The sequence below is a fragment of the Monodelphis domestica genome, chromosome 4 (genome assembly GCF_027887165.1).
Source record: "Monodelphis domestica isolate mMonDom1 chromosome 4, mMonDom1.pri, whole genome shotgun sequence".
In the NCBI taxonomy this organism is placed as follows: domain Eukaryota; kingdom Metazoa; phylum Chordata; class Mammalia; order Didelphimorphia; family Didelphidae; genus Monodelphis; species Monodelphis domestica.
The window spans coordinates 302,976,586-302,995,850 of NC_077230.1; the positions used below are offsets into that span (position 1 = coordinate 302,976,586).

General features: G+C 37.5%; 1 long non-coding RNA gene across 1 annotated transcript in view; it reads left to right on the plus strand.

Annotated features, from left to right (window-relative positions):
* Positions 1–5,911: 5,911 nt before the first annotated feature.
* LOC103092442 (uncharacterized) overlaps positions 5,912–19,265 on the plus strand; it is a 138,180-nt gene continuing 124,826 nt past the window's right edge. The window contains exon 1 of the long non-coding RNA XR_468159.2: positions 5,912–6,982. This is a non-coding gene — a long non-coding RNA (uncharacterized LOC103092442). The remainder of the gene's footprint in view (positions 6,983–19,265) is intronic.

Sequence of the window (19,265 nt, forward strand, 5' to 3'; positions counted from 1 at the left end):
CCCCTGGGGATGGAGGAAGCCTCTCTAAAGAGGGTAGGTCTCTCCTGAGGCTAGTATCTTCAGAAATCCAAAAAAGGAGTCAGCCTTTTTCACTCACTACATGTCAGTCCAAAGGGAGAGATTTAAGAACAGTCACACCAAGTCCAAGGTCTCAGGTCCAATAAGCAGATTCTTCACCAGCCTCCAGCTTGAACTCTGAACTCCAGAAGCATTGAGAGAACTTTCTCTCACAGGAAGTTGTAACTCCTTTTTAAAGATACTTCTTTTGCATCATTTCCTGTGCCTTCCTCCACTTTTATGGCTACCAATTACAGCTAAAGCTTTGTTTAGGATTGCCCAGGAGGCAGTCAGTTGATTCTGATTCGTCACCCACTATCACACACATGGGTCACAGACCTCTCCCACTCACATGTGATGATTAAAGTGGAGTGATTAAATCTAAAAATGGGCAGGGGAGTTAATTTAATCTTCACCATCAGGAGAGAGTTAATTTCACTTTCATAGTCAGGGGAGAGTTAACTTAATCTTCACAGGTGCTATTGTATTTCCTATATATTCTTTATTTGTTTTGCTTTTTTTTTTTGTATTTATCTGTTTACATATTGTTTCCCACATTAGATTGTAGGCTCCTTAAGGACAGAGATTGTCTTTTGCCTTCTTTGTTGTTGTTTTTCCAGTGTTTATCACAGTGCCTGGTTCTGAATAGGCATTTAATAAATATTTATTGATTGATTAGATGTAAGAACAATCTTCTTGGACTCTCCTATGTTCTGACTCACCCCTCTAAGGCTACATGCCTGGGAATTATCAAATTAGCACGGGATTAAGTTTGCCTTACTTGCCTTTTAGATCACAGAATGAGAAACAATGAGTGTAAATTGTTAACAAATTTCAATCTGATATGAGGTGAAACTTTCCAAGATTTAGAATTGTTTGAAAGTAAAGAGAGCCTGCTTTATATAGTAGGAGGTTTACCATCACTGGAAATTTTAAAGTAGTAGCTTGATTACCACTTTCAGGGATTTGTAAAAACAAATTTTTATTGATAACTTTTACTTTTACACTGCTTATATTAATGAAACCTTTCCTGTTCACTCCCAGAGGGCTATCTCTTATTTAAATAATAAAAGAAAGAATTAACCAAAACTAAGCAAAATATTGAAAGTTTGATACAATATTTTATGTTCCATAGTCATTGACCTCTGAGTCTTGCTGGAGTAGAAATGGCAGGAGATGACTCTCTTCTTGTCTTTTCTTTTCTTTTCTTTTTTTTTTTAATAAAACCCTTACCTTCTGTCTTGGAGTCAATACTGTGTATTGGCTCCAAGGCAGAAGAGTGGTAAGGGCTAGGCAATGGGGGTCAAGTGACTTGCCCAGGGTCACACAGCTAGGAAGTGACTGAGGTCTTGTCTTTTCTTTGTAGCCAATCTTGTTCATTGTAATTTCAATGATTCAGTTCAAATTCAAATTCAAAGTATTTAGTTTCAATTATTTTGTTGCTGGTTCTGCCCTCTCTACAACAGCTCACTTGTATCTTTCTATGCTTCTCTGAAGTCATCATAGGATGGTCTAATATCTTTGGTGTGAGGGCTTGCCAAACCCTTTTCCGGGCTGCCCATCCTCCTTTGATGTCTACTTGTCATTCAGCTTTCAATGGGTGAAGAAGCTGTAGCATCTACAATGACTCTACCCCAGTAAAACTGCTTTAAACAGATGGGTTAACCAAGGTTGAGGATATAGACAGGTTTAAAACCTGTTGGTGAGTTGTGAGTGTGCCTCAGACATTCAGAAGAATGGGCAGATAAGAACAATTAGTCTCAACAGCCATGAAGGCAGATGAAGCAGGCACTGTGGAGTACATAGAACTTGGTTAGACATCAAAAAACCAAGATCATTCACTGCCTCCCAGACCATCACCAGTTTTTTTTTTGACTTTTGTTTTGTCATTGGGTTTGAATGACTCTGGAAGAGAGAATGAGACTGATAATTTTGTGTATCTCTGCCTCTCTTAAATTCAGTCAAGATACCTCTAGCAATGCATTTTGGTCCTCTTCTGATGAGAAGGTCAACAACCAACCATATGTATATATAAATATACATATTTGACTATATTTCAATATAGATGTTTTCCTTTACAATCTTCCACATTTTATTTTAAAAGATTGTTTCAAAAGGTCCAGAGGCTTTACCAGATTTCTAAATGCTACAAAATGCTACAGAAAAGGTTAAGAACACCTGTTTTAAATATTTGGGGCTTCTGGGACTTTTTATTTCCTCATTGACCTCCCTGGGGTATTGCTTTACACTAGGTCAAAGAATGGACATTTAAGTCACTCTTCCCATCCATAATTCCAAATTGCCACATGTAGGGAACATTACACAGGATGACCTTTGAGGTCCTTTCCCACTCTGAGCCATTATGGTCCTGTGACTAGGAGGGTAAAGGCAAAATTTAATTTCCCAAGGAGCAGAGCTGGACAGTGCCTAGATTCTAGCCTTTGGTGTAAGTGTGTTCTGTTGAGTGATTGGCTGCCCTAGCAACCAGGGCTGTTATTGCCTGAAGCTCCCAGGGCAGTAAAAGCTCCCACCATTATCCTTCCTTGCAGTTCTTGGTGGGATGACAAAATCTTGCCTTCAAATGTCCCACTGACCTCATTGTCAAAATACTTTTCAGAATTTGTGGGTGTAGTAGAATTAGTATGAAACCACACTTAGAAAAATTGGGGCCTTTTGGGGCCATGTAAAGGCAGGCCGGCCTGGGAAATAGTCTGTCAACTGTCTTGGGAAGGGAGGGATTTGTTTTCTTATTTCACTAATAAAATGGGCATCTGATTTGGTTTTCAACCTTTGGGCACCAACCCTGCTTCAATGGCTAGTATAGGCTCAGCTCCCTAGGGCTATCCAGTCTAGAGATGACCTGGATTTGCTCCCTACCTCCCACTCTGGGCAACATGGAGTTCTCTGGGACTTGCCCTCATCCACTTCCTCTGAGCGCAATACCATATGACACTGGGTTAGCAAGGTTCTTGACTCATGTCTTAGGGGTTGAAGAAGTAATGAAGAAGATTGTAATTTTCAGATTAATCCCAGAGGCCATGTGTGGATATGGTTATTCTAAATAGTTCTAACTTCAGAACTATCAGAAGGCCACAGTCCCCAAAAGGTGATGGAAGAATAATAGTTACCAGATGAAAAGATATGAGGCTACCTCAAACAGAAGTCTTGCTACTTTCATTTCAATTCTCTCTGTCTCTCTTTGTCTCTGCCTCTCCCTCTCTCCCTCTCTCCTACTCTCCCCCCCTTTCTCTCTCCTCTCTCTCTTTCTCTCTCCTCTCTCTCTCTCTCCCTCTTTCTTCTCTCTCTCTCCTTTCCACTCTCTCTATCCCTCCTTTCCACTCTCTCCCTCCTTTCTGCTCTCTTTGTGTGTCTCTGTCTCTCCCTCTTTCTCTCCCTCTCTCCCACTCTCTCTCCCCCTCTCTCTCTCTTTCTTTCTCTCTCCCTCCTTTCTACTCTCTTTCCCTCCTTTCTGCTCTGTCTCTGTCTCTCCCTCTTTATCTCCCTCTCTCCTTCTCTCCCACTCCATCTCCCTCTCTTCCACTCTCTCTCCCCCTCTCTCTCTCTTTCTTTCTCTCTCCCTCCTTTCTACTCTCTTTCCCTCCTTTCTGCTCTGTCTCTGTCTCTCCCTCTTTATCTCCCTCTCTCCTTCTCTCCCACTCCATCTCCCTCTCTTCCACTCTCTTCTACTATCTCCCCCCTCTCCTCTCTTCTCTCTCTTTCTCTTTCCTCCTCTCTCCCACCTCTCTTTCTCCCTCTCTCCCTCCCTCCCCCCTCTCTCTTCCTCCTCCTCCTCCTCCACCTCCTCTCTCTTTTCTTCCCCATATATATGTCTACTAGGTACAGAATACTGGGCTAAATGCAAGAGGAGGAAATAGTGATGCCAGCATTAAAGGAACAAAAAGTTGTCTTTTTCAAAATGAGACCTTGAGATAAATGTCTAGTCTCTGTGTTTAATTGGTATCTTCTCAGTAAATCATTCAAAGTATTGTATACTCAGTTTGCTTTTCAGAATTCAGGGATTGTTCTGTATTTTTTACACTTACATTTTTCTTTGTTGAATATTCTTTTGTAACAAATAAAACAGTTAAGCAAAACCAGCTGATTTACTGACCTTCCAGGACCATGTTTAAAAGAACTGAGCTACATTCTCCGTATTAGAGAATAATGGACCATCTTATGAAACCCAAAATGTTTGCATATCTTGTACACTGACTGTTCACTCATCTTATGTGAGGAGGGAATTGTGTTTCTATAATTTATTTTAAATAGTACATGTTGGAATGTTTTCTCCTTTCTCCCTCCCTCTCTTGATATAATGACTGAAGAAAATAAGTGTATCTGACCCAAGACATAGATTTCATGGGTAATGGTCTAACTTGTAATGATTGGATTAGGCTAGAAAGCCTCAATATATATTGTTGGAAGCAAATTTCTCTCTCCATTATGTCACCTTTTTTAATGTCACCTCTTAGTGACCTGGAGGTCAAAGACCATTGAGTAAATTCAGGTATAGATAAACCATCAAAGAAAGGAAGTTAAAGAACCAAGGAACTAATGAAACAGGAAACTGATTCCATAGGCACTGCCCCCCTGGGCAGCCCAGGCAATTTAAGAAACTATGATTGATTCCTATGATGTGATAGGTGAGAGCTGGTGGGCAGAGAAAAGAGCTTATAAGTGGAGACCGGGTGGTCTTTGGAGTCTTCTGGCTGGAGTGTGGGGGCTGACGGAACCATTGTCAAAGTTAGCCAGAGGTCCATCATGGTGGCCAAAGATTAGTAAGCTAGGCACCTCACTACTTCTCCCCTTCCTTTCCCTCTCTTTACTACTACTACTTTGATTTAATAAAGTTATAAAGCCTCAAATATCAGCCTCATAATTTTAATTATTACAATAGCTATCCTATGGAGGATTTATGGGAAAACATGGATAAGAATTGGGCAGGCATGGACAGATTTTGATAGGAAGTAATAGCCATAGATCAATGAAACCATAGATCTAAGTGCCCAAGTGTGAAGAGTGAATCAAACTCCCTTTGTCTATCAATCAGCAACTTTTAAGTTAATCAATCAAAAACTTAAGTACCCCTACCTAGTACCTTACTAGGAACTAAGTATGAGAGTTCACAAGTCAATTGCTAGAGTTGGTGACAATTCCAGAGGCCACTGCCTTGCTCCTGGGTAGTTCTAGGCAAATTGAAAGACTGTGATTAGTTCCTGTAAAGTGGGGAAGGGACAGGAAGTGACTTGGAAAGAGGGCTATAAAAAGTCCTGAACTTCCTGTCCAGGGGACTTCTCCTTTGAACTTCTTCTCCTTTGGAGTTCATCTTTGGGCTCTCTGCGTTGATGAGCTGAACTGAAGGAGAAGACTCTTTCCCTGGATCTTTCATCAACTTGCTGGGTGAGTAGCTGGCCTTCCTTTCCTGGCTTCTGGAGAGATTGGTTTTGGAGATTCCTGCCTTGGCTTTGGAACAGGCTGCATTAATGGAACCCTGGCTGAAGACACCACCTCAAACTTCTGGTTGAGGATTACTGGGAAAATCCACATGGAAACAACTTGGGGAAGCCCTGCTGGGGCTAAGCCTGTCTTTTCAGGAGAAGGTCTTGTAGGCTTATTTGAATCTGTCTCTTTATCTACATTTTCCCACTGTCACTCTTTCTACCTCTTTGTAAATAAAGCTGCTAAAAATCATTTTGACTTAAGCTGTAATATTTTTAAATTGGTGACCACAATAAGACTTTAGAATTCTCATATTTAGCATAAAACCTAAATTTAAATTCTTATACAAGTTACCTTTCATAATATTATGACCTATGTGCTGTGGATCAGCTTCATTGCTTGCTTAACAGATGAACTATTTGTTAACAAGATGATTTGTCCTGTTGGGTTTTTGATGATTTTTCCCAAAGGTCTTCTAAAGGTGAAATATATATTGTGATAACTAAGAAGCCAAGTTTCCCTACTAATACCAGGGCTGATTTTTCCTGTGGGTTAAGGGTTAATCAATCTGTACTGGAACTGGGAAGATCGGAGATGGGCTTCTGTAGGGAGCCCTTCTAACCTTTCTCAGCTGTGAAGAACCTGCCTTCCATTGAAATGATGTGGATGTGATTGACCAAGCTTGTACATAAAAGTGAATATATTCATATTAAAATTCCCTGACTATTCATGGGCTTTAAAGAAAAAAGTGGGAAGATGGTATGTGTAAAATGCAGGGTTGGGAGCAGATATTGTGCAATAGTTTTGTGGGTTTCTTTGGTGGAAGCTATTAGTTAACAGTGAGAGAAATCTCCCCAAAGTGTACCTTAGCCCTTGGTATTCTGAGTGAATCTGAAAACAACATGTGAGAAATCTCAGGGCACAAATAATATGCAGGTAGGAAAATTACAGGTACTGTAGTTTCAGAGACTGGCTGGGTCCTGCTTACCACACAAAACTAACTTTCCCCCTTTGTTACATCGTGCTTTATGCCCAGAACAGCTAGATTTTTCTCTTAGTCTATAATCTTTGAGAAAAAAGGTATTCTTTCTAGTGGATCCTCAGGGGACAACTCTTGAGTTCAGGCCTAAATCATTTCCCAAATTATAGCACAAACCAAAAAGTTTTTATTCTTGTAGCATAGCAGCCTTTCTGGCAAAGTATTTAAAGCAGCTGGGATCATCCTGTGGGATAGAATGTTGTTTTTGATTCAGGGACTGAGTTATGCCTTAAAGAGAGTACATTTCCCTTCCCCAGGAAAAGTCTCACATGAGGCCAAATGTGCATAGATTAGCTCAGATGCCTGATGTGTGAATTTTTGAGAGCCATCCGCGTTAGAGATAGTATAGCAGCGGGACTTTTAGCTGCCACTGCTTTGTGGTTGCTACATCCTCTATTCACCATATATGAGAGATCATCCTGGGATTAAGACTAGAATTTTCTCCAGGTAGGCAAATTATTGCTGATTTTTCCTTTTCCTTCCTCCTCTCCATTTTCTGCCTGGAAGAGCATCCACGAAATTTAAAATGTGCTTGTTCTTTTTTGTTCAAGTCAGTCTTCAATAAAAATATGGTTGATTGTGGCAATTTATGATTTGTATGTTTATTTTATTAGTGGGAATGGGATGTGAGGGACAGTTGTGGGTATGTCAGAGAATAAGAGAGACAGACATAGACAGAGTCAGAGACACAGAGAAAAAGAGAGACAGTTACAGAGAGACAAAGAAAGAGAATAAACTAGGGAAAACAAACTCACTCTCAAAAATTTGCTATGATCTTTGTGTCTAGGGTCCTTAGAGCCAAATGAAAGAGAACAGTATTGATTTATACTTCATAACTTTTCAAAACAAGGTAAAAGCACGAGTCCAGTGTTCCCCTAGGCAAAGGGCAAACTCAGCAGGAGCTTATATTTGGTCAGGGATTGAGTCAGTTGCTCCAAGGGGCTACTTAACCTTTCCATTGTTCAACTTCAAGTAATTTTGTTACATTTACTCTTGATTTTGGAAAGTGTTGCTCTACCCATTTATGCTGTCATATGTTGTATAATGGTTGTATTATGCATATGTATATTGTTTTCTAGGCTCTGTTACTTCCCTCTGCATCAGTTCATATAGATCTCTTTTTACATTAAATTAAAACAAATTTTCCCAATTACATGTAAACAAAAAATTTTAACATTAGTTTTTAAAAGTTTTTGAGTTTCCTATTCTTTTCTCCTCGTCTTTCCTTCCTAATATAGATTATACATCTGTAATAGGCAGAGAGGTGGCACAGTGGATAAAGCACCAGGCTTGGTCAAATCTGGCTTCAGATACTCGCCAGATGTGTGGTCCTGACAAGTCATGTAACTCTGCCTCAGTTTCCTCATCTGTAAAATGAAACGGAGAAGACCAGTATCTTTGTCAAGAAAACTAAATAAGGTCACGATGAGTGGTACATAACTAATAAACAAGAAAATGACAACAACAAAATATATGTAAAATCACACAAAACATTTTCATATTAGCCATGTTGCAAAAGAAAATACTAATTGAAAAACAAAACAAAAAGCCATCCCTTCCAAACAACAAAGAATAAAGTAAAAAAAAAAGTATGCTTTGATCTTTCTTTAAACTGCAACAGTTTCTTCTCTGAAGAGTGATAGCATTTTCTGTCAAAAGTGCTTTGGAATTGTCTTAGATAATTGTATTGCTGAGACTAGCTAAGTCCTTTGCAGTTGATCATCATTAATATTGCTGTTAACTGTGTACAAATATCCTTTCCACATTTCAGGAGTCATCTGGAAAATCATTGTAAAAATTTTTAAGCCTTCCTTTGTATCAAAGTAGTCTGAAATTTTCACTTTTTCTTTTATGGGGTATTTACAGTATTTTTTATACATTTATGAGTTACTAACCTTTTAAAGATATACCTGCATTTCTAGCCTTTGGTTGTCATCTGCTAGCTTTCACATTCTTTCCACAAACTTTAACTTTTTACTTATTTTAACTTAAAGAAATTATATACATTTATGATATTAAAAGGTAAAAATGTTGATATGATATAATACTATACTTATATTTTATTAGTTTTTGAATTTCTAAACTTTTACTGTGTCATCCACATTACATGTCATCTGCCTTTTCTGTAAAACTCCTTCAAAATTCCTATTTAATTTCTTATGCCAACTTGTACTAAACCAAAACTGTGATGAGGAAAGTTGTGATATAGAAAGGACACCCGTGCAATGTTCTCTTCGTTCTGCTCTCTTTATTTTTATCAGTTCATTTAGGTCTTTTTAGGTTTTTCTGAAAGCATCCTGCTTGTCATTTCTTATAGTATAATCATATTCCATCCCAATCATATACCACAACTTGTTCAGCAATTTTCCAATTGAAGGCCATCCCTTCAATTTCCACATTTTTTGTGGTTTGCCACCACATAAAGAGTTGCTATAAATATTTTTGTATATATATAAAAATATATATAAGTCCTTCTCCCTTTAAAAAAAAGCTCTTTGGGATACAGACTTAGCTGTAGTTTTCACAGTTGTTCATTACATAATATTGCAGTTTTATAGCCCTTTGGGTGTGGTTCCAAAGTGCTCTTTGGAATGCTTCTATGAGTTCAGAGCTCTACTCAGTGTATTAGTGTTCAAATTTTTTCACATCCCTTCCAACATTCACAAATTTTCTTTTCTATCATGTTAAGCAATCTGATAGGTGTGAGGTAGTACCTCAGAATTGTTTTAATTTGTATTTCTCTAATTAATAGTGACTTAGAACATTTTTTCACATGACTATAGGTAGCTTTGATCTTCTTGTCTGACAACTGCCTGTTCATTTCCTTTGGCCATTTATCAGTTAGGGAAATGACTTGTATTCTTACAACTAACTAAGTTCTCTCTATATTTGAGAAATGAAGTCTTTATCAGAGAAACTTGATGCAATGTTGTCCCCCCCCCCCCCCCCCCCCAGTTTTCTATTTTCCTTCTAATTTTGGCTGCATTCGTTTTGTTTTGGCAAAACTTTTAAAACTTGATGTAATTGGGATGCTATATCACTTGGTGCATATGTGTCTAGTATTGACATTATTTCATAGCCTGTGGTATCTTTTAGCAAGATGCTTTTAATTAGATCTATTTTTGCTTTTGTTTTGTCTGAGATCATGATTTCTATCTCTTTTTTTTTTAAACTTCATCTGAAGCTTAATGTATTCTCCTCTAGACCCTTACCTTACCTTAGTCCTGCGTATGTCTCTCTGCTTCAAGTGTGCTTTTTGTAAAGAACATATTGCAAAATTCTGTTTTTTAATTCACTCTGCCCTCTGGTTCTGCTTTATGCATGAGTTCATCCCAATCACAGTTATGAGAACCAATTGCATATTTCCCTCCATCTTATATTCCCCATGTCAATCTTTTCTTCCTCTCTTATTCACCTGCCCCTCTTCAAAAGTATTTTTCTGGGGGAAGCTGGGTAGCTCAGGAGATTGAGAGCCAGACCTAGAGACAGAAGATCTTCAGTTCAAATCTGGTCTCAGACACTTCCTAATTGTGTGGCCCTGGGCAAGTCACGTAACCCTCATTGCCTAACACCCTTACCACTCTTCTACTTTAGAACCAATAGTATTGATTCTAAGGTGGAAGTTAAGGGTTTAAATAAAATATTTTGCTTCTGACCACAACTTTTCCCAAACCACTCTTCCTTCTATCATGAGCAAATGATAGTTCTCTAATTGTTTAGATCTGTCTTTATTTGAGTGAAAACTGGTTTGTAATTGTGTTCAAATAGTTCCTGGATTTGTCTTAGCAGATAGATTCTTGGGTATTTTATATTTTCTGTAGTTATTTAAAAAGGAATTTCTCTTTCTATCTTGTTCTGCTGGACTTTGTTGGTAATATATAGAAATGCTGATGATTTATGTGGGTTTTTTGTATCCTGTAATTTTGCTCAAGTTACTAGTTATTTCAGGTAGTTTTTCAATTGATTCTTTAGGATTCCCTAAGAATAGTTCATATCATCTGCAGAGTTATAGTTTTGTTTTTTCATTGTCAATTCTAATTCTTTCAACTCCTTTTTCTTGTTTTATTGCTATAGCTAGCATTTCTAGAACAATGTTGAATAATAGTGGTAATAGTGAGCATCCTTGTTTTACCCCTGATCTTACTGGAAAGGCTTTTAGCTTATCTCCATTACAGAAAATACTTGTTCATGGCTTTATTTATTTATTTGGGATCAGTGAAATTTATTTTTTTATTTTTTAAATTTTCATTTAGAATATTTTCCCATGGTTACATGATTTATGATACTCCCCTCCCTCTCGCTTTTCTCCTTTCCCTCTCTCAAAGCTGACAAGCAGTTCCCCTGGGTTCCCCATGGATCATTGTTCAAAACCTATTTCCATGTTATTTATATTTGCAGTAGAGCAATTCTTTAACATCAAAACCCTAATCACATCCCTATCACACTATGTGGTGGATCATATATTTTTCTAATGGAGTTTGGGTTCCACAATTCTTTCTCTGGATGTGGATAGTGTCCTTTCTCATAAATTCCTCTGCATTGTCTTGGATCATGCATTGCTGCTAGTAGAAAAGTCTATTACATTCAATTGTGCCACAGTGTCTCTGTGTACAATGTTCTCCTGGTTCTGCTCCTTTCACTCTGCATCAGTCCTGGAGGTCTTTCCAGTTCACATGGAATTCCTCCAGTTCATCATTCCTTTCTTGGTCATGGTTTTAGATAGAGACTCACTATTTTAAGGAAAGCTCCATTTGTTCCTATGCTTTCCAATGTTTTTTAATAAGAATGTATGGTGTATTTTATAAAAAACATTTTCTATAACCATTGAGATAATCATCTGGTTTTTGTTATTGATGTGGCCAATTATGCCAATAGTTTCCTTAATATTGAACCATCTCTGAATTCCTATGTAATGACTGAAATTCTCCAGAGCCTGTATTTCTGAATTAAAAAAAAATTATTAATAGAATATTCAAGAATGTACAGCTGGGTAATAGCCAATGCAGACCAACAGAGAACCAGGTCAAATAAGAGCAACTGGGCAAGAGAGAGCTAGTTCAGAGAACTTGACCAGAGAGAGGGGGGCACACAGCCCAAAAAAATACTCTTTGTGGTATCATTATTCAGTCCCTTCCCTGGAGATTTCTGATTGATAAACAGTCACCAAGAAGGCAGATTCCTCCTTCTTACTTCATCATAGCAAGAAATGGGTTTTAAGGATGCCCAAAGGCCTGCCACATGGCTGGGTCATGGATAGTCCAAAATGGTTGTCTAGAGCTTACTGATTTTATTACCTAATCTCTCAAGTGAGTTAAGTGGCTGCTCAGCCCTGCCATAAATCCTATTATTCTTTATAAAGATCTTAACAAAAGCAGGGAGATCCAACCAAGTTCAATACCATTGTGGGGGAAACTGTTTCAGTCTTAAAATTAAAACATTTTGGGGGAGGGCAAAGAGGAAATCCTTTCCCAATTCGATATTAATTTTGTACACCTGGTATAAATCCCACTTGGTCATAATATGTGATCTTTGTGGTATGGTGCTATAATATCCCTACTAGTATTTTGTTTTAAAAATTTTCATCAATATTTATTAGGGAAATTGGTCTATAGTTTTCTTTCTCTGTCTTTGTTCTTCCTGGTTTAGGTATTTTATGTTGTAAAAGGACGTTAGTAGGATTCCTTCTTTATTCATATAGATCTTTACATCTTACTCTGTATTCATCACACAACATTTTTTACAGCACTGTATATTCCATTAGACTCATGTACCACACATTTTTTAGCCATTCCTCAATTGATGGACGTATGCCTTGTTTCCAATTCTTAGCTCTCATAAAATGTGTTATTCATTTATTCATATAAACAAAGAATGCATGACAAGCAAGATGAATGAGCAAACCTAAGGCAAAGAATCTAATTTGACCACAGAAGTATCATTGAGATTTGATGAAATGTGACTCATGACTGTAATACAGTTACACAGGAGTATGCCAGTTCAAAGAAAATAGAATAGGTTTTTAAAAAGAAAGACTTGAAGCAGATGATCAGTTTATTGTAGGAAGACAGTGAGGTTTATTTATATAGCACTGAAGCAATATGTTTTCTGTGTTATATATGTGTAATAATGGTGGAAATGGTCTGCCTTCTTAGTTTATATTTTGTTCTGGATCAAATTCATTTGTATACTAACCCATAGGGGATCTTGGAAACCTCTAGTCCCAAATAACATAGTTGTTTGGAACTTCTAAGGCTGGAATCTGACTTGGAAGACAAAAAGAAAAGATATTGTTAGGTTGAACACCTTCTATTTTTTTTGAAGCTAGTCATGGTGGCTATATTTAAAGAGTGGCTAGCCTTTCCTTATCAGGGAAAAGTTGGCATTGAACTTCAGCAAATTGGACTTGTGATGGCTAATGGGTGGCTCTGAAGGGAAAAAAATGTGGTATGATCAAACACTGCCCAGGAGAGACTATATACCATGCTATTCCCACCAGGTCATTAGGACCAGCAGAGCAATGAAGTGCCCCAGAAGTCATCATAGACACAATAATATCAGCAGAGATGACATATGTAGCAGACACCATGATAGCAGCAGAGGGTTAAAAATAAAGTGTTTGTGTATGTCCCTAGTAACACTTTTAATTTTTTTTGGTAAAACTTTTATTTTTGAAATCCTAACTTACCTGAGCCAGATGAACTACATTTTCAGGCACTGAAAGAACTCAGAGTTTGTAATTGCTGAATTACATCAGTGATCTTTGAAAGCTTCTGGAGAAAGGGAGGAGCACCATAGAGAAGGACAAATATTCCCATTGTTAATTTTTTTAAAAGGGAGGGGAAGGAACATGGAAACTTCAAACTATAAGTCAGTGAACTTGGCTTGGATTCTTGACAAAATCCTAGAATGGATTAACAGAATGATTAAAAAAAAAAAGGAAAGGAAGCCCCTTGAGGATCCTTGGGTCTTCCATTTACAGTTCCTTGTCTTATCTAAGTCTCCTTTCCACCTTGGGATGTGGAGATGCTAGCTGGGAAAGGGATCTTCAGAAGCATAGTGAATCACAATTTTGAGAGGCAACTCTATCCTCTCAATCGGGATCTCCTCCAGGTACCCAATTTGTTCTCAGCAGGAAGATTCGTAGACTTGGGTATAGTCTCATTCTCTTTGTATTGGGAAGGATATAGCCAGAATATTGTAGATAGTGGGTCAGGTAACTGGGGCAATGAGTTAGAAAGACTTGAGTTCAATTATGGCCTTAGATAGTTACTAGCTGGGGGCTTCTATGCAAGTCACTTAATCCATTTGCCTCAGTTTCCTCATTTGACAAATGGGAACAATATTAGCACCTACCCCACAGTATCATTATGAGATTAAAATGAGATAATAATTATTAAATGCTCAGCATAGTGCTTGGCACATAGTAAACATTATAGAAATATTAGCTATTATAGCTACTGTGGATAAGTGAAGAAGAGTTGCCTGGTTCTGAGTTCCTCAGTTGCTCTTGAATGACAGAGCCTAGTGTCAGCAGTCCAAATGTTTTTCATGGGCTAGTGAGACCTTAGCCCCAAATCTGAAATTCTCTAAATTCAATACACCTGTGACAAAACTTTACTTTTCTAGTTATGATTCTGTAGGCATGTAGCTTGTCTGAAAAGATCCACTTTAGTGGCAGCTCAGTATGTGTCAGGAGCCAAGAAAAAAATGGTATCTAGGGTTACTTTCAGAGAAGCATCATATCCAGGAGTAAGGAAAGAAGAGTCTTACTTTCCTCTGCTCTGGCTAGATCTTATCTGGAATATTATGTTCATGTACAGGGGTGCTTGTAGGAAAGTAGAAATAACATTTAAGATAATAAATTGAAAAAAGTATAGAACAAAAGATCTCACCTTAGTTATTGTTTGTTAAGTATAGAGGCATCTTTTAATTTGGTTGAATAAATCATCATCTTAACAACTGTCTTCCAACAAGATATTTCCAATCATACATCAAAATTGTGGAAGATTCTTTAAAAAACTAAACAGAAATGAAATTGTTCAACGGCACCCTTGATTATTAGTATCAAGCAAGACAAACTGGAGAGAATTATGTCCAACAAAAATGTTTACCATCGAAAATCATCAAAGGATTCAAATAGAAAACTCACCTTAGATGATGAGTTCCTTCAAATGCTTTTATTTGCAGGTGACATTGTGCTGCTTGCTTCAGACCATAGAATACTGCAGAGCTTTTGGAAAGAAATCAATTACTCTTCAAATGAGTTTGACCTAATCATCCACATTGGAAAAAAAGGTGGATGAAAAATGCTCATTATATGGGTAATGGCACCAAGTTAGGTGGACAACCTATACTGATGGTCTTTAATATGTACATACCTATATATTTTGAACAGACAGTGCAAATGAGTGAACTGTGACTAGATTGAAATAAGGTAACAACAGCAGGCTAGATTGCCTTTGGAAAAAACTTTAAAGTCTCCCCAAACAATCATTCATGTTTTTAATAATAATATTCTGCTAGTATTATTGTATAACTACAAGCTAGAAACCCATAAAGTCTATGAAGAATTTAAAATCACTTAGATGGTGATGAAGAGGTACCTGGTGGGTGTGATTAAACTATACTAAATATGTGGAATTATGAGGGGAAAAAATGGAATATAGAATGTAGCCTGGCAACAAGGGATTGCAGTGAATAGTTCTAGACCCAGAGTCAGGAAGACTCATCGTCATGAGTTCAAGTCTGGCCTCAGACATTTACTAGCTGTATGACCCTAAGCAAGTCATTTAACCCCATTTGCCTCAGTTTTCTTATATGTAAAATGTTAGAAATAAGGAAATCTCTGGGCCATAATTCTGAGCTGAAGATTCATATTTTAATTGTGTTAAATTAAAGCTGAAGATCTCACTACACTCAGATCTATGATTAAACCCCATATAGATGTTCAACAATATGTTTTATAGGGTTTTGATAGCTAATTAGCACAAGTCATTACAACAGAAGAAGGTACAGAGGATGTTAAGAAACATGCAATGGTACTTGATAGCAAGGGTTTGGAACATTTTCTATGAAGTCTTAAGTGTTCAGTACAAGGTTAACTATCATTCTTCTTAAGGTCATAGTAACCTTTCTTGGCCACAATACTCTAGGAAGCCTATAGTGGTATAAATCTTTAAAGAATCAAACAGCACCTGAAAAAAACCAAGCTTGTTTTCATATTGTGTTATCAAGCCAGCTGTATACTCTTTACTACCAATGAACCCAGCTCCTTCTGCATAGATTTCAGCTTTCCTAGATAACTACAAAAACCTAGTTTTATTCCTTAATATTTAATTGCTATAATATTCCAATACATCAACCATTATATTTCTAATTCTATAGTTAACATTATATTCCTAAAATTGATATCATATACACAGTTTAGTAACTGGCTCAAACTCTAAAAATTATAATTGCAGTTACTTATCTAAAGGATTATATGTGATTACATGGTTTATGATCAATAATGTAAAAGTAATACAAAACAATTTTCCTTTCAAAAATGAACTGGAAAAAGGAAATGGCAAATCACTCTAATGCCTCTGCCAAAAAATCCCCCAAGGGGGACACACCTGAAAAATGACTGAACGACAACAAGGCCATTTCCAGCTTTATATCTATGACTTTATGCTGAAATTTTCCAATTTCTTAAAAGATCTTGTTATCCCAATGTCCATCCACAAAGTTAAAATATCACCATCAAATCATATGTTCCTTGACTTAGAAAGATTTAGTCTCCATAGTTAGGAGATAAAGATTAGGCGACTATTGCATAGAGTGCCATTAAAAAAAATAAAATAAATAAAACATAAATTCAAAACAACAGACTTTCAAAATTGTAGTTTTTTATTGCTGAAAATTTATTTCACATCATATCAGTATCACCTAAAAATGATAGAAAATCCCAAAGCCTCCTTTCCCCCAAACTGATGTTAACTCCACACTCCACTGCCATACTTACCTCTCTTTCCCATTTAGTTAACACTGCCTTTGAACCAGTAGACTGACTAGTTAAATTAAAATACTGTGAACCTACTTCAGTGGCAATGATTGGCAACGATCAGAGGATGATTACTTCTTTTCCTTAGTGGTGCTGTCTGTCCTTAGAGGATGTAGTAAAACAAAACAAAACAAAACAAAAAAACCGAATGCTATCTGGATCTTTTAGGGATGTTTCTAAATACTAGGCTATTGTCAATTCAACTTGAGCACAGTTGATAAACATGGCAATCCCATGCAGATCCACCTGCAATATAAAATTTGTATGAATTTAATTATTGTAGCTAGAATCCACCCAGGTTCAGCTCTATAGCTCCTGGAAAAGACTGACTGAAGAAGATGATCAATGAGTGTTGAGGATGAGGTAATGATCAATCAGGAAATAAGCATTTATTATGTATCTCGTGTGTGTCAGGCACTGAGCCAAGTAGTGGGGAAACAAAGGCAAAAGGAAATCCCTTCTCTAAAGGAGCTCACAGTCTAATAGGGGAAACAGCTTGCAAATAATGATGTACAAGCAAGAATTCCATATCTATATTTATACCAATATCTATATATATGGAGATAATTAGCAGATGGACAGTACTAACATGAAATGGGACAAAGAAGACTTCTTATGGGATGTTAACTGGGATTGAAAGAAAGACAGAGAAGCAGAGATAATGAAAGAGAAAATTTCAGGTATGGAGGACAACCAGTGAAAATTCCTAGAGTTTGGAGATGGAGTGATTATGTGAGGAGGCCAGTGTTACAAGATTGAAGAATATGTGGTGTAAGGAGGGGAGAGAAGTAAAGAAGTTTGGACAGGTAGGAGATGGGGAGACTAAAGGGCTTTGCCAATCAAAGGATTTTATATTTGATTCTGGAGGTGATTGAGAATGATTTCAGTTTGTTGGAGGGGTTGGTGGTGAAATGGTCAGGAAGACCAATTTGACAGTGAAATGGAGGATGGGTTGGGATAGGCTAGATAAATAGATTGGAGAATCATTAGCATGGAAATGATGATTGAATTCATGGGAACTGATGAGATTTCTAAGTGACAGTGTGGAGAAAAGAGAACCTAAGAGCCTTGGGGAAAACCCACTGTTATCTGGTATAACCTTGAAGGTCCAGCAAAGGAGATTGAGAAGTGATAAGATAGAAGTAGGAGAACCAGGCCAGAATAGTGTCTCAGAGATCCAGAGAGAATCAATGAGAAGAGATTGGTTGACAGCATCAAGGACTGCAGAAAGGTCAAGAAAGATGAGAACTGAGAAAAAGGTCATTAGATTTTGCAATTAAGAAATCTTTGGTGATTTTGGAGAGAGTAATTTTACCTGCATGAAGTAGTTGGAAGTCAAATTGTAGAAAATTAAGAAAAGAGTGAGAGGAAAGGAAGTGAAGCATTTATTGAAGACACCATTCTCAAGAGTTAAGCCAAAAAAGGATAAGAGATATGAGAAAACACTAAGTAGGGGTAGATGAATCAAATCAGGGTTTTTGAAGATGAGAGAGACATGGGAATATTTGCTGGCAATAGAAAGGCAACCAGCAGACAGAGAGATTAGAGATAAGTGAGAGAATAAGGATGATAGAGGGGACAGTCTGCTGGAGAAGATGGGATGGAATGGAATCACCCAAGCAGGTAGATCTCTTAATTGTCAATTCTAATGATCTTTCCCCATCTTTCCTCCTTTTTGTCTCCTCTGTATCCTTTGGCATTGTTAATCCCTCTCTTCTTCTTACTATTTTCTTCTGTGTAGGTTTCTGAGAAACTACTCTATTCTAATTTTCCTCCAACCTTCTCAACTTCTCAGTCTCCTTTGCTGGATCTTCATCAGCGTCATACCCTGCAGGTAACAGTGTGTCCCCATGGTTGCTTCTCTTCTACCTCTATATACTCTTTCATTTGGTGATCTCATCTGTTCCCATAGATTTCATTATCATCTCTGCTAAGAATTTTGAGATCTTTTTACCCATCTTTAACTTCTCTTCTAATGTCCTGACACATGTCCAATTTCCTATTAGACATCTAGAATCAAGTATCTCATAATCATCTTAAACTCAGTATGTCTAAAACTGAATTCATTATCTCCTATTCCTCACTCAACCCCAATTCTCTCCATTTCCAAACTCTCCTATCACTGTCTGGGATGCCATTATCTTCCCAGTTACCCAGACTTGAAATCTGGGTTTCTTCTTCATTTCCTCATTCTTTCTCACCCCTTGTATTCAATCTATTGCCAAGTTCTGTTGATTTTATCTTTCTAACTTCTGTCATAAACCCCCATATCCCCTCTGATTTGGCCACCACACCAGTACAGACTCTTTAGCTCCTCACTTCTGGACTATTTCAATAACCCGCTAGTTTGTCCCCATACTTCAAGTCTCTTGTCCCTCCAGTCCATCCTCTACTCAGACATCAAAATAATCTTCCTGACCATGTCTCCTTCTTCAGTATACTCTAATGGTTCCCTATCACCTCCAGTATCAAATATAAAGTATTTTGTTTGACATTCAAAGTCATTCCTGATCTTCTCACCCCAAAACCCCTCCTAGTCTTCATATACACCCTACATCTTCCCAGTGCACTCTATCATTCTCTAATCCAGTGATGCTGGCCTCGTAGTTATTCCTCAAGTAAGATATTCCAACTCATAACTCCAGGTACATTGATTGGCTCTTCTCTCTTCCTGGAATGCACTCTCCT